This window comes from Empidonax traillii, unplaced genomic scaffold (assembly GCF_003031625.1).
Source record: "Empidonax traillii isolate 1590-97213 ecotype Southwest subspecies unplaced genomic scaffold, ASM303162v1 scaffold645:size365152, whole genome shotgun sequence".
In the NCBI taxonomy this organism is placed as follows: domain Eukaryota; kingdom Metazoa; phylum Chordata; class Aves; order Passeriformes; family Tyrannidae; genus Empidonax; species Empidonax traillii.
Genome location: NW_020955838.1, coordinates 321,530 through 338,089, shown reverse-complemented (window position 1 = coordinate 338,089; position 16,560 = coordinate 321,530). Strand labels below are relative to the sequence as shown.

Genomic DNA, 16,560 nt, shown 5'->3' with positions numbered 1-16,560 from the left:
GGAATCGAACCCGGGTCTCTGCAGTGACAGTGCAGTGTGTTTTCCTCTACACCACCGGGGGCTCACAAGGGAAGTAAGACATGGCAGTTGTCCAAGTGAAGATTGGAAATCGTGTCTTTGCTCTAGAGAGGAACAAAGATACCTCATATTTCCCTAACTGGTCTTATTTTCATCCCTGCATGCTCAAACATGGTAACTCATATTCAATTTATATCTTTTACTGACAGTTTTCCTGTGTTGTTGCCATAGCTGAAACACACCATATGATAATTTCATTTTTTTCTTAGTGGCTTGGCTGAAACTGAATCTTTTTTGCCTTTTTTTGGACAACATGAAATAGAAAAATGGGACCAATTTTGGCATATCTGCCATATTGCACATCCTTCAGCATACTCTGTGTTGAAATTTTCGCTAAGGTCTGTTGTGTTGCTCTCAGGGATTTCATTAATAAGCAGGGATGCTTTATCACTTTTGCAGATTCCAGAAAGGATTCCCTCTCTCTTCATTGCCTATTCAGGGACTTGGGGTTTGTGAATGAAAAAAAAGATGGTGTAACACACACACGAGTTTTCAGTATTTCATTATTTCAGTATTTCAGAAATCCTAGTTTCAGCGTGTTTCTCTTCAAAAGTAGCCAAGGTTCTGAAGTCTGCTATGACTGGAATCTGAAATGCAACAGCTATTCCTTTGCATGTGTGGATGGCAGTTTCTAACATCAGTTCTTCTCCACGGTTCTTTTGTTGTGCTATTTTAACTCCACTTCTCTCAGCTGATCTTAAAGCACGGCATCCTCCCCAGATAGTGTGGTTAATTATACAGCCACTCTGCTCTCAGAGTTAAGCATATCATAGCTTTTTACACAATTAATTTTTTTCTTGGGTAACACTTTCCAAGAGTCCTGATGAAATGATTCGCTTGATGTCTCTATCCATGCATTATGTGTGTTCCTCTTTGCTTATTGACTTGTAATTCCATTGCATATAAAATCATTCATTTGCAAATAGTGTTACTTTCCCTTAAAGATACATAAAATATTACTTGCTAGTTCTTTCCTCTATAAAGAACAAGCTGCTTTTTTTTTTGAGGGTCGTGCACTTTTTCTGAGATTTTCCCCATTTCTGCCCAGGATAAATACAGCCTAGAACATCATCAACCTGATTTGCTCTTTGATTTTTAATTTTTGTATAGACAGGCTGTTCCAGTGCCCAGATAATGATCAGCAAGTTGATGAGGTTTTGCAATAATCAATATGAGTTTTGAACCACTGCTTAGAACGGTTAGCATTTTAATACATGCAGAGATAATTTGCTGTTCAGCACCGGGCAGGGAATATTAACCAGCCAAAATACTTATTCACAGACTTTTCACAGTACAGTTCTCAGTCTGCCAGAGATAGATACAAGGATTTCAGGTGGGGGGGCGGGGGGAAGTAAAGTCAAAAGTCTTTGAGTGTAAGCAGCTTAGAGTACATAAAATTTTTGGGACAGATGATGATTGCCAATGAAATAGAAAGGACAAGCTTGTCTAGATTACCATCTGGAGCTCAAGCTTCTCTGATGACACCAGTGAGATAAAGTATAAATATAAAACAAAACAAATGAAATAAGATGAGTATGATATCTTCAGCCTCCGCACGAGCACCAGTTGGAACTGCAGAGGTGCTTTCGCATCACTTGGTTCTTGGTTCATCCCTGGTCCCTGTAAAACAGATGATGTGCTTTCCTGGGTGTTTTGAAGTTCAGTTGAGACAGGTAGCTTGAGTTAAAAACTTAATCCAGGGAAGACCAAAGTGATTGTGGCAGAATGTGAGCATGTGCATGACACCTGAAAGAAAAACCAGAGGTAAGATCCCTTCCATTGCTGCTCATCCTTAGGCTTATCCTAGAGGCACCCCACCCAAAGATCTGGCCTTGGCCTTGGATATACAGGTAACACAGGGTGGGGCAGGGGGAACAACTTTCTTTCCTACTCATGCCTTTACAAGTAGCAACTCCTCCAGCTGGACAACTTTGCATCTGTGTCAATTAATGCAGCTCACCAACTAGGGAACTTTGCAATTTGCGAACTAACACTTCAGTGAAACCCCTCTCATCTGAAGGAAAATACTTAGCCAAGCCAACTTTTCTTTTCTAAAATAGAAAAACAGAACAGCTAAGCCAGATTGTAAATTTACAAAGTGATTTGGAGAAACTAAAAAGTACTTTTGAAAATCAGAAGGAAAATAAGAAAAGGGAAAATTATAATATACCGATTAGAGCAGAATGTGAGCTGTCCATGCTAATGCAGGATTCTTCTTAATATGTTTTCCAGGAGAGTCTTCAAAAAGATTGAAATTTAGCATCAGCACATCAGACTGGCAGCAAGAATGACAGCAATAATAATAAACCACCATATTTCGAATAGTCAAAAGAAAAGTTAGGTCATTTAGGTTTTATTCACTGTCTTAATGGCTCATATCCTTTAAAGTTCACAGAAATTTCAATAGGATCACAATTTCATTGCATTTTTGAAAATCAACAACCAGTAGTCCTGTGACTACTGGTCAGGCTCATGAAAAGGTCTGACAAAAGTAAAAAAAGAAAAAAGAGTGCTTGCATTTTTTTATTTTAGTTGCCGTCAATTCCATTTCTGAATCCAAACAAGCATATGTGCACATATGCACACATCGATATACATCCTTACAACTTTTTCATAATGGTTTGTGGGAGAAACGTGATGAATGTGTGAGCAATTTATATTGTGTGTGGTACTTTTATAGACTTTTATAAACTTTTACATAGTTTTATAGGTACTATAAGTTATAGGTGTCAAGATGGCCGCAGGGTGTCTTTTCGAGAACAAAGAGAAATTGGTGCCAAGAAGAAGGTGGAGTTTGATAAAATAAACAATTGCCTTGTTACCTGTTAATAACCAATTATAAAGGTATTTGTAATGCATGTTTACAGCTGGACAGTGACCTGTAACCAATTGTGTGCTTCTTGTCACGAGACCTTGTATACAGATGCTATAAAAACCCTGAGCTATCCTAATAAATCGGACATATTTTAGATCTCATAGGTCGTGTATGTATGTCTCTGAGAGCCTCCCCGCCAACAATGGTTTCCTTGCTTCCACCAAAAAAAAAAAAAAAAGAAAGTGGTTTGTGCTGTTTTACCAATGCAGAATATTAGTAAACACTGGATTGGTTCATTCCTGGTAAGGCCCATTATAATCCAGTAGCCCCTCACTTGCTCCTTTACCTCACCTCACCCTTCAGACCCGCTGCAGCAAACCAGCCCCCAGCAAAAGTTCAAAGCCTTATCACGCACCTGAATCACTCAAAATCTGCGGCACTGTGGCTTTGGGGGAGTTGGGGCAGCCAAGGGAAATGGAGGGGACAGGGGAAAACTGCTGCATCACTGTGGAATGCTTGGCACCCCATTGCAGGGAGTGAGACAGCAAAATCAGCTGCAGTCAAGCCTCACTGGCAAGGGGAAGAGCAGCAAAGAGAAGGCTGAGGAGGAAACAACAGGGCTTTTCCCCTAGCAACAGTGATATTTGAAAGCATAAAGAGAAAAATTATTTTGGGGTTGCCTGGACACTTAGCAGGAGCTGGGGATTATTTGTGCAGAGGAGTTCAGAAGAGGCTGCAAGTGCTTTGGGAGGATCCTAAACTGAGTGTAAACTGAGTAAATCTCTGGTCAGCTGTGAGAGGGAAGCTGCAGTGATTTATTTTAGCTGAAAAGGGGTTTTATATACTTATAGGTTACTTGGACCTCTGGTTACCCCAGTGACCATCTTGCAGCAGTGTTCAAGGCACCTGCTGTTTTCACCTCCTGCTTCTGTCCACAAAGGGTATGGCACAGACACTTTTATTTTCAATGCTCATGCTTGTTTTGCTCATGGAATTCAGTGCAAGGGTACTCTTATTTTGTGAGCCTCTCAGTTCAAAAGGAACACAAATAATAACAAAACAGCCCACCTGAAGCTATCAGAAAAGCCTCTATCATTTCTACCTCTATCTTCTGGGGTTCCATGGCACATCGTTCCTGCTCATTTAGTAGGACAGCCAAGCCCCAAAGTCAGGACCAAGATGGTGACTGTCAGCAAAATGAGGAAACAGAAATAACGGGCTCTAAGAGAGGAATATAGAGCAGGGGCCCCAAAACATTCACATATCACCTATTCCACTGCAAAGATGACCTGCAAAGGCCACCAGCAGGATCTCTGCCCAGATGTGTTAGGTAACTTCCTACTGAGATGGATTGCATCAGCTTTCCAAATACAACTAAATCGTGCCAGTGATTTTTTGCTGTCCTTGAAACTCTTTAAAATACACAGTAAAAGTATTTTCCTTTTTATTTTTTCAGCCATTGGTAAAAATCAGATAGCCCTATATGTTTTATATTTTCAGGTCATTTGCTGGGATGTCTTTGTTTCCCTAAACTTAACTCAGCTGTACTGTCCATACAGTTGAACAGTTTTCAGAAATAAGGTACAGGTAAGTCCAGCAGTAAATATAGATCCCAGTTTCTTTGCCAGGTAGATGGTGTCTTTCCCTGTGTAGTTTTTCAGTTTCAGTGTGCTTTGTCTTCGGTTTATGCACCATTTCCCTGTTTCTTCAGGTTTCCTTGAACAATCTTAACATTTGGGTTACGCAGCAACTAAACTGGAAGATGGCTCTGACCAACCCTGCCTGCACACATTGCTGCAAATAATCTCCTGTGTTGAAAAATCTCTCCCCATTGGAGGGCAGCTTCCCACCAGCAGCAGTTCATGTAAAGGGATTTTGTGAAGGGTCAGAGTATCCCTTATGAGCCCCCTTAAAATCCTAGCCAGATCATGCCACCATGCAACAAAAAAAGAGAGCAGGATTAAAACAGTACCTGCCTCATTCTTCCTTTCTGCCTGGAGAGAGGAGACAGCCCTGTGCATGCAGGGTGTGGGTGGGAGAGAGTGAAGGAGGCAGGTGCTGCTGGATGGGTCGGTCAGGCAGGCATGCTAAGGGCTTTGGCCATGTCCAGCTGTCTCCATTTATGCTAACTCTTGCTCCTTCAGAAGGGATGGGAAAAGCAAACCCTGGAGAGGAGCTGGCAGTAACAAGGCTCTCTATAAGGCCACCTTGGAGGAATTTGGCAGTCTCCACATCAACCTCTTGCCTGCCACCCACACTCCCTCCCCACTACCCTCTGCCCCCCACATCCTCCCTGAGCCTGCTAAAAGGAACCTGATTTACACATCCTGTTAGTCCATGATCAGCCTTACTGATGTCCACAGCCCCCCCATCCTCAGAAAAGTCCCCTCAAAGTGACTGACAGTGTTGTCACATGCTGTCCCTTTTGCCTAGAGCAGCACTTCCATAGCTCTGAGATGCTTCAGACAGAGCAGTGGCAAAAAGTAAAGAGTAATAATCCATCTAAGCATCATGTAAAAGGCACCTGATTCAGGTATGGAGAGCATGATGACAATCAGCCTGAAGGGTCTGGGAGAGGCAGGGGGCAGATGAGGACCAGCAGCTGGAGGGGGAAAGGGTAAAGAAAATCAGGAGGGCAAAACGGGAGACACGGGTTTGGAGGCTGACAAGAAAATGAGGAAAACAACATCCAGGGGGAGTAGAATTGGAAAACTGGGACTGGTTGAGTATGAAAGAGCATGAAAGAGCAAAGCAGGGATTGGTGTTCGGCAAAGCAATAGGAAGAGCAGTGTATAAATAAAACATGGCATGAGAAGCACAGAAGACTGGGGAGAGCCAGGAATGCAGAGCAAGCATGTGGCAACAGGAGAGAGCAAGTGTAAAGCAGCAAGCAAAGAAAAAGTGGAAAGATTAAAGCAAAAGTTTTGGGACCTGAGAGGTATTGAGGCTCTCAATTTTTTTTTTTTTTTTTTTTAATTTTTTTGTCCAGAAATGCCTATGGAACTTTCTGACAAAGCACCCCGTATCTCCCAAATGCTACCACACAAAAGGCAGCTGGCAGCTGCTCTCCACCACCTACTTCATGTCATACGCAGCACCAATTCTGCAGGGAAATTCACATTTTTGTCCTGGCTGTTAGCATGCCCACAGGTATCAATAGTACTATAAATCTATGGGTTCTCTTTGCCATTTAGAAAGCCAGGCTCCCAATCTTGATTCCATCTGCCACAGCAGGTAGCATTATGTAACCCTCTAGAGAGAATATACACTGGGAGACACAGTCCACAAAGGACTCTGCTGCACTTACCAAGTTAACTTTTTTTTAAGAAACAAGATTGCAAATTAAATATTTGAGCCAGTGCAAGAAAGCCCAAATGAGTTCCTCTTAAATGCAAATATGTGGAAAGAAAATATTTTGATTTTATTCTTCTGGAGGAAAGAACAGAAGCATCACACTTCCAGAGTGACACAATTACGCTTCCCAGAGGGGTTTCCAGCTAAAAACAAAACCCATCAATGAACAATTTAATATTCTTGAAATGGCATATTCCCTCAATAAATGACTAAACTTACTTCATTTTTTTACCTCAAACATTCCTATTGTTAATCTGTAAAGCACAGTAATGCTACCCATTCATCTTTTTGAGATGTTATGAAAATAAAGCCATGGGAAGCATTCAGTTGCTATAGTAATTTAGCATCATAGGAAAAGGCCAATGAGAAAACAAAGGACTTTGTCTCCAGAAGAGGGTTAAAATCAAGCATCAATTTTATGTTAACCTTGAAAACCACATGAAAAGATGACGGGAAGAAACATACTGAGGCAAAAATTCCACAAGAATAAATATACCATGTGTTGTCATAATTAAAGGCTCTATGGCTCACACATACACTTCCTTTCTGACATTTTCTGAGAGATTTTTGGGTGACTTGGCAACCAGAAGAATGTTTTTATTAGTTAATGGTTTGTGTGTCAAACTCTATTTGATTTGCTTTATATGAGTAATTTAGTCTCTTGCCTGGATACTTGAGGAAATTACGAAATTGCAAGTTCTTTTTCCATTAGACTAGGTACCTCATAAATATTTCTAAACTATACTATATGCCTGTATTTAAAAACAGTTAGGATAAAACCCTTGCATTTCTAACCTTTGTCCACAATCTATTTCTTCTGCTCTGGAAGTCTTTCTTTTTTATCACCATTTTATTCCACTCTATCTTCAATAAAAAAGAAATACTTCCTAATCACAGACGTGACGGGGCTTGCCACATTTTGAAACAGCCGTATGCTTGGGTGCTTAAGAGCATTTGGCTTTGTGCTTTGCATCTAACAACACATCCAGGTGAGCTGCTATTGGACAGGGACTTAATCCCTGTCATGTTTAATCACTACATTAAAAGATTTAAAGACTAATGTTAAAGACCGTTCAGTTTGGGCGCCATAGACCTACAGGATGCAGTCAGGAAAAGCCACTCAGTTTATCCTGGCAAAATCTATTATAAATCTTTAAAAAACAAAAGCCAGGAGAGCTGAGAAGGAAACTCCTTTTCTGTGACACCCCCTCCCTGTGCCTCAGACATCCACCCAGATGCCCTTGGACTTCCTTCGAATTTCACGTATGAGGTGTTACTTGCACCATTTACTTAAATAGCTGCACTAAATGGTTAGCTCTGGTATGCTTCTGTTCTGCATAACACCAGTAAGAAAGTTATTAGGTCAGTATTGAAAAAACCCATCCCTGCTCAGTGTGTAACTCTGTGCAGTGAGGATGACTCATCTGCTCCCCAGTGCAGAAAACACGAGGGAGCCATTTTACATTCCCTAAAGAATTTGACCCCCAAATATAAAATCCCCTGCTTGGATCCCACATTGATGCAATGTGATTGTTAGCAGCATTAGCTGGGGATGTTTCTGCCTGTCCAGTTGGCTAAGGAATTCTAAGTCCCTCTTGGAGGTGTGAACGTTTCTATAATTTCCCAAGTGCTGTTACTCAGTGCAACTCAGATCTCAGGGAGCTGCACATCCAGGTTTATCCCCTTGGGCCACACAACTCCAGTATTGCATAAACTCCATTGGCTTCCAAATTCAGTTCTCTGGCCCAAAACCAGTACTAAGTATTTTTAGCCCAGTGATTCATCAGCTCGAGGACTCCGATGCCACACAAGAACTATGGGGCAAATGCAGTGCCTTCTGCACTGTGCCCCAAAGTCTGGGTCCCTCAATGTCCAGATGAGGGGGCTGATGGAGGCCACCACGGATTCTTCCTTGAATTTCTTACAGGTTTTCTTCCCGTGAAAACCAAGGAAGGCAGTGTGGGAGAACTGATGTATGCTGGCTCACTCCCGAATGTGCTGTCAGGGTGCAGGTACTACAGTTCAGAGCAATCCCCAGTTATCCAGATAGAGGCCTCATGGCTCTGAGGATATACCATTCAAACTCACTTTCTCTGTCAAAGACCAAATCTAAACAACTTCAGAGGATGCTTTGAGGATAATTAGGTTTTTAACTAGACCATTTCCAGAGTCTTATTTAGAAGACCAGAGAACTTGAAGGGTTTTGGTCCTTTAGGTTGTACTTGCTGACATGTGCTACTTAACTTTGCTACTCCTTTTATATCTGCATTAAGTGGACCTGGGGGTGTTCTACAGATGCATCAAGGAAAAAAGAAAGTAATAAAACTAATCATCATATTGATTTTAACCACTTTCCTACAAAATAAATAGAGGTTGAAATTCCAACAGCTGAGAGGGATGCCTGAGATGACTTCCACTGAGCAGGGAAGTTATATGTTATTATATAGTTATCATAAGACCATTACAAGGAACACTACTGAAGAGACAAGAGCTTTTCAATTGTATTAATATCAATTCACGTATGAAAAGTCAGATTTCAGAACTCAAATAACAAGATGGTTGAAAGGGAATTTGGATCTACAGAAAGATTTCCCCCCATTACAATCTCTCTTCTTGCAAAGAACTGTACAAAGAGCTGAACCTGCAAAACCCACCTCGTATGACCTTCTCCGTAACAACAGAGGCTGTCCAAAGCCTCTCACTGTATCTTCTCAAGTGGGTAAGAAATTAGTACCGTGACAGCAGTGCGTACAGTACCTTTATAACTGCTTTAGCTAAAGATAAAATTTAGTTTTTCACAGACAGCCTTACAGCAATCATCACTCTTTGCAGCTAGCAGAATCTGGCACAAACTTCTAGGGAGCAACTCTGTTTCAATAATCAGCTTCTCCCAGCACCCATAGAGCACAGGTATCCCTCTCTGATGCTTTCCCTGCAGCCCTTTTATCTCTAATGCCTTGACTGAAAACACAGCCACAAAGCTGACAATATTACACATCTTTTCAAACATCAAGTCTTCCTCAAATGGTAGAAGAAAGAAATTATAATGCAGCAGACTACACAGTGATAACCATTGACGGAGAATCTACATCATATAAGGGTCTTATCAGTAATGTCATTTCTCATGAGTACTCATTTAGATTTACAGTGCTTCTATATAAATAATTAGCAATTTATTCCAGTTATCCCCATTTTACTTTAACATTATGTGTATTCATTCAAACCCTGTAATTTTTTTTTCATATAAAAATAAGCCACTGTTGTTTTCCTACCAATTCATCATCAGGATAATAAACATTGTCTATGTGTAGGTGTATCATAGCCCAATACAGGCATGTTTTAACACTCCAAAACAACCTTTTCAAATTTTAGCCTTTATCATATGTTTGACTTGTTTTTTCCTGCATCAATGTGCACATGCACATAAATACAAACAAAAAAGCTAGGGAAAACAAAATGCTTTCTAGATAACCACTGCTAGCAACAAACACTTAAAAATTAGACAAATCATGATCTCCGTGCACAAGACAATTATTTGCTCGAGTAGGTCAGGAAAGGCTTTGTCTAGGATGTTGTTCAATGTAAATATAATGTGAAAGATCTTGCAGTTTAAATATTTCATCATCACATGACTTCAATGTAGTCTGCAGCATAAAAACCATGGGAAGTGAGCTTCTCTTGTGCTAGGTATATATTTATTTATAATATAAGAGAGTGGAAATTGAAATATGAGTACAATGGAATCCTCAATGGGTGTCAGTCTGTGAGGTGGTCTCTCCACTTCTCACTCACCATAAACACCTGTCTGTGCAAGGAAGATAAAGGTCACATGCCCTCTGCATCTGGGATGACATCTCAACATGTCCTCTGTCGGACACAGAGGACATCTTCTTCTAAGGTGTCATGATTTAACCTCAGCCAGCAGCCAAGACCCACACAGCCACTAGCTCACTCCCCCACCAGAAGAATCAGGAAGGGAATCGGAAACTCATGGGTTGAGATAAAGTCAGTTTAATAGGGAAAGCAAAAGCTGTACATGCAAGCAAAACAAAACAAAGAATTAACTCACTGCTTACCACAGACAAGCAGGTGTTCAGCCAAATCCAGGAGAGCAGGGGCCCATCAAATATAACAGTGACTTGGGAAGACAAACACCATCACTCCTCCTTCTTCCCCCCACTTTATATACTGAGAATGACGTTGTATGGGTTGGAATATCCCTTTTGTCAGTTTGGGTCAGCTGTCCTGGCTGTGTCTCCCCCCAGCTTGCCGTGCACTCGCAGCTTCCTTGCCAGTGTGGCAATATGGAAAGCAGAGAAGGCCTTTGCTCTGCGTGAAAACTGCTCAGCAATAATAAAGCATCTCTATATCTTCATCACTGTGTTCAGCACAAATTCAAAACACAGGCCCACACTAGCCACCATGGAGAAAACTAACTGTACTCCAGCCAAAAGCAGAACATAAGGAAAGCGCAACGTGAAGTATAGATCCCAATGTATTCATTACCCATCTTTGCATATTGTTACAGTAAGATTAAGAACCAGAACTTCACTTAGTGTTACACTTCAGAGTTCATGTCTAGCCCCAAGTTTTTTTACTCTAACTTTATTATTTGCAACTACTATCAGTTCACAGAATTGGCATCATATTCTTAAGACAAGAAAAATTATTTAAGTATGCTAGCTAGTGTTTTAGGAAGCTATGTCTTAGTTAGCAATCAAACATATGATGCACTGTATGAAAATACTATTTCTAGCATTACAAGCATTATAGTATTAGAAATAACTCCACAACTCTAATTCCAGTTCATAAATTATTGCAAGCACTTACTATGCTATATAACTCTTAGCTGAGGTTTCTACATGCTTATTACTAGGTTTTGAGAAACCTGGAGCCTTGGCAGAGAAATCAAACCACAGTACTCACTCCCAGGGCAAAGATTTTCTTGTGTGAATCTTGCTTTCAGGTTCAGTAGGAGTGTTTTTATGGAGAAGGGGAAAAAAGAAAAGCAGGGGGGTTTATTTGCTACATTTAGGAGCTCATTTGTTTAGTTGGAGAGTGGAGAGCATAAGAGTGTCTATAAGCATGGAATTAACCAAAATTATAAGATGGAAACTGAAGGATATTCCTTCTAGGGTGTAACATGACAGTCTTAGTAAAATCGGTGCAGGTACATTAATAAAAGATAAACTTCCCATCCTACACAATGTATCTTACCACATTTGCACCCATTTTGAGGGACAGATTCTTCAGCTACTTCCAGCTGTTCATTTCAAGCTGGAGAAGGTAATTTGTGCCTTGAAGGAAAATTTTCCATCGTAACACAGAAGTTCATGATTGGGTCTCAAAGATGCAAACCTTTTAACTTTGGGTCCAACAGCACACCAATTTAAAATTACCTGTACCTTTTCAACTCCTTTATGGCCATTACAGATAAGATGTCCTAAATAACAACCAAGCATCCAGTCTTGTTCATACAGTAAGTACAAGAAACTGAACACCATCAGACGACACCATGATATCTGCTGTTATAGAATCTACATTGAATAATGGTCTTACTTGCTTTGTGAGTAGTTATTCAACTTTACAACACTTTTAAGTCTGGAGTGATATCAATTTTTATCAATTTTCACAAGCATGAGACTGTATTCATTTTCCATATCCTCTGTAGAATGGTGAGGATGCAAGGTGAGGTATTTCTTAAATCAGATGTCACTTGTGGAAAAGCATAGAAGCATTCACTCGCAGATTCCCTCTGCAAAAGCAGTGTCAGTTCAGCCTTTCAGGGTTACAGAATAATCCCTGGGCACAGAATCACATCTGCTCTCTGATTTTTTTTTTTTATATATTTTTTTCCACGATTGCAAGGCTGACGGGAAACTTTTAGGTGTACAAAGGAAAACCTGACAAGAAGGCAAAATTAACATTTATTGTATCTGAATATGATTCTCAGGTGCATAAAGAGCTCTATACTTCTTCTTCAATGTCTCTAAATAATGTGATGTAGCTGGGTTTTATTTTCAGGTACCTACAATAAATGAGTACTGTAGGTTACTAAAGGAACTAGTTCAAAGAAGCCTATCAGATCTTTGGCAACACAATCATTCACTCACAAGCTTGGCCTTTTGCATATAAGTAAAGTAAAAACAGCACTTCAGAGTTTACACAAATTAAACCTCAGGCTAGAAAATCAGCACCAAAAGCAATACTCCATTTCATATGTGAGCAGACTTTCTAAGAGACCAGAGAATGAAGATCCTGTTTTAAAAGATACTTATTTTTAGTTCAAATGAGTCCTGCATCCAGACAGCTCCAGTCATGTTTGAAAGAGAAAAGCACTGGGAACAAGGATCTCTGAAGTACCTTGGTAAAACTCCAAGGTCTATTTCCATCTCAAGGGCCAAAAATGTCAGTGCTTATTGAGGAAGAATTCCCACATATTTCAAGCGGATTTTCCTTTGCCGCATAGGATTTCAATTGCTCAGTGAAAATAGCTGTATTTCTTTAGAAAGTATTATGTTTGAATATTACAAATGTAAAATTAAGTGAAGAAAATTGAAAGCAGAAGCCCAAATGCAAAGAAGATTCCTTACCATAAGCCTATGTTTCAGCGGTGGTGGATTGACAGGAATTGGAGAGATGCTCAATGCTTTTTCAGACCAAACACTTACTGATTGCAATTTCTGGGTACATAACAGCCTGGTGATCTCTTCTGCAATATGGGTATTACCAATCCAAAGTACATTTCAGTTCTGGGGTCAAGAGGTGTGACATGGCCACATGCCAACATCACATGGGGCTGAGACAGGGATTATATAGTAGTTTGCATAGAAAGGCAATTCAGGCACACAGGTCAGATTCCAACATGCTCTTGCAGGACTCGAAGCATAAAACTTTATCTGTATGGTGTCTTTCAACCCTACGCTTCTGTGGTGAGCTCAGCACTGTTGATAGTGCTTGTCTCAGGAGGCAAACAATCTATAGCATTTTTAACCTCTGGCTTCAAACACAATTCTCCCCAACTTTGGTGATAAATTAACATTTTCATCTCCTTGTCCCCATCTATATTCTTCTTCAATGATCAATGCCTCTCACGTCCTTGTCCTTCTTCCCCCTCCTTTGATGCTCCTTGAAAATAAGGTGGGGAGCAAGAGAGAAAACACAGGAATTAAATTTCCCCCTAATACTGAAACCAGGCAATTCACTATGAGAAAGCACATGAGGCAGTTTCAGCACTTCATCTTCTCCCCAGTCTCCTCTTGTTTTCCTGCAAGGGGCAGCCAGCCAACCTTACGGTGTTTATACACTGATGAAGAAACCTTGTGAGTTGTATATTCTACCTTTTGAGTAAGGTCATACTGTGAGTAAGGTCATACTGCAGAGTAGGTCTTAATAGATACAGGAGGTTGAACCTGGTATAACTGTCTCTGCAGCAGCAACATGTCCAGTAAAATGAATGCTGCTGCTGAGGAAAGGAGTGGAGATGGGCTTCTCTTCTGATATCTTGCACCTGAGACAAGGGACTTTGGAGCTGTGGCTGATGCTTTTTCTTCTCAAGCTAAATAAGGTCTGATTTTCACGCAGACACCCCTCGGGAGTGCCCTCCTTTTCAAATTGAAACCTCTCCAGACTACAGTATTAGTAAAGCAGCTGTATAAAATGTTGGGTGTGGAAAGCTGCATATTGATGCTAATTATCCAAGCCTTCAACTTTTCAATTATGTCATGATGACCTGTTAATAATCATTTATTGGCTGGAAAAAATATGGAGAGCTGGTTGAACCTGATTTCACCAAGGTGCCACTGCAGTGATAATAACCAAACCATACTCTGTATTCAAGGAACAAGCTGTTTAAATAGGAAAGTAATTATGACACTAAAATGCCAAAGAAGAAAAAAAGTCATAAATTGAATTTGTCACTGTGTAGGATAACCCAAGGATAAAGTGAGTTTCTGGCATGACACAAGTTTCTCTCGGAAATACGGAGTGTTTCATCTCAAAAGCAGTATTACAAACATTACAACTGGGCACTATGCTGTCCCTTTTTTAGAAAAATGTGCTGTGTTTGCACTGATATTGCTTATCAGATTTTATTTTTTTTTTGGCTGTGGCAGGTCAATAAATGCAGATTCCCACACACTTTCAAGCGTTATTAAGCATGTCACATTAATTGCACAAAGCCATTTTGCTCTGCTCAGCAACTCAGACTTCTACATATATCTAGGAAAAATAACGTAGGCATGTGGTCAGAAAAACAGCTGTCAGTCAGGCTCCTCTTCTACAACCAAAACAATGGCTATCCCAAACCTGCATACATTACATAGCTATGTAACGTAAGGCAGTTTCAGGAGTGCTGCCTGCTGCAGAATATACCAAGATGTCCCCATGAAATCTCTGAGTAAACAAAAGCATCACTCCTAAATATCTTTCACAGATATAAGAACCGCTCGAGATTTCTTTCGGAAACCAGACATGTCAGGAACCAGGGCCAGGTTGTGAATGTAGAAAAGTGCATTGATACAGGACAGCACAGAGCAGGAAGGTGGAAAAAAAATGGGTTGAAAACCCCTGCAGGGCTGGCAACCTCAAGGCACAGAACTGGAAAGAATGCACAATGGCCAAAAAAAAGAGAGCATTCCCAGTTTATCTGCACAGGTGAGCAAAGGAAATATCATGAAGACCTGCAGCAAACCACAAACTCCCCAACCCAGAGGAAAGAACAAAAATATCTATATTCTGCCCCTTCAAGAAGGTAAGTGCAACACTACCAGGAAGATGGTACACGACACTTGGAGACAAAGGGGTGCACATGAGCTGCTTCTCTTTTCACCCTCTTTCCTTCCAGGGGCCACTGGGCTGGGAAAGCACTCAGGGAAATAAGACTATCCGACAATCCTCTCTCAGCAAAATGCATCGTGAAACCTCCTTCAGCTTGCAGGGAGGAACTGAAACCACCTCACTCAGTTGAGATAAGTCTTCAGGACAGAAATGGGAGCCACTTCAAGACAACATGAACTTCCACACACAGCTTAACCAAGAGACCAATTCCTCTCTTCATCTGGAAAAAGGAAGAACAAATATGCTTCTCAGGACTCAGAAACACAGCCCTTCAGAAATGTCCACAGAAAAGGAACTACTTTATCCCATAGTTGACAAATCAAAGCTCTAACTCACAACTTTAGTATTTCATTCTATTGCTGATGATCTTTTTGCCTCCCTTATCTTATTATCTGCAAAAGGATGCATAAAGGCTTCAGCTACCAGCAAGTTGAAGCATTTGGCTTGGCTCAAAAAGGCTCAGAACACTGCAGTGTACCTTTATCATCTAAGAGGTTACACTTACAGAGCTTCACTATGTAACTTTCACTCACATAATTATTTAAAATCAACATCAAAAAAATAGTAGTATTATCAGGCCATTTGTATTGGGGTTTTTGAATTAAATGAGAACAGGACACACACAGTGCTTCGTGTGTGTTTACAAAGACTTCTCCAGAGGAAATTATTTGCTACAAAGCTCTGAAGTGAAACATCAACATCAACCGAAATTAATATGCAGCAGATTTGGTTAACAATGGCATTTCTCCAGCATCACAAGCAAGTGGTGAATGAGGTTGGGATTCTATTTTTAATGTCCTTTTCCTCCTGCTGAAAAACACTGACTGTTCCATACAACTTTTGTATTGGGAAGTTGCATTTGTTACCTTCAGCAGTTAAAAAAAACCCTGCTTGTTTCCAAATATTAAAATGCTGAGACTAGATTTTCTGTCAGACTTCTACTTAGTGACCACATTATTAGCTCTAATTATTGATTTTTACTTTTTTAACAATTGTTGCTTCAGTCATGTAATTGGAGCATCTCACCACAGTCTGTTCTGTTGAGGGGATCACTGCAAAATACAGTCAAACAGTTTGTTCTCCTCAGCTGCAGTCCATACGCAGGCCCTGGATCTGCAGGGATTAGCAAGAAAGTAGGGAGGGAATGGTGACTTTTCCACTGGGAATTCCAATCAGATTTTTCCAAATTCAGAGCATCCTCTGCTGGACAGATCTGATTGCTTTCCAGAAGCTGACTATACCAGTGTAAAGTAGGTGAAAGCACTCATGGCAGCAAAAGCATTTCTGTACCTTAATATCTAAGTACTTCAGAATATGCAACATATTTAAATGAGGCATGAAAGTACAATTATCCCCATAGTAAGAGAAGCAACTTGGGCCCATCAACGGCCACAGTTAAGCTGCGGCTAGTCAAGCTATCTTAAAGTCAAATAAAGTAGCAAGCACATGCTATAGGACCTAAAAGGGATTTAGTA

The 16,560-nt window shown here is 40.5% G+C and overlaps 1 long non-coding RNA gene across 4 annotated transcripts in view; it reads right to left on the bottom strand.

Annotated features, from left to right (window-relative positions):
• The window catches only part of LOC114065324, an 8,749-nt gene extending 5,132 nt beyond the window's left edge, over nt 1-3,617 (bottom strand). The window contains exon 1 of one of the 4 annotated variants that reach the window (XR_003572928.1): nt 3,309-3,617. This is a non-coding gene — a long non-coding RNA (uncharacterized LOC114065324). The remainder of the gene's footprint in view (nt 1-3,308) is intronic. The other 3 variants (XR_003572930.1, XR_003572929.1, XR_003572927.1) reach the window with 3 other exon arrangements.
• Nucleotides 3,618-16,560: the final 12,943 nt, after the last annotated feature.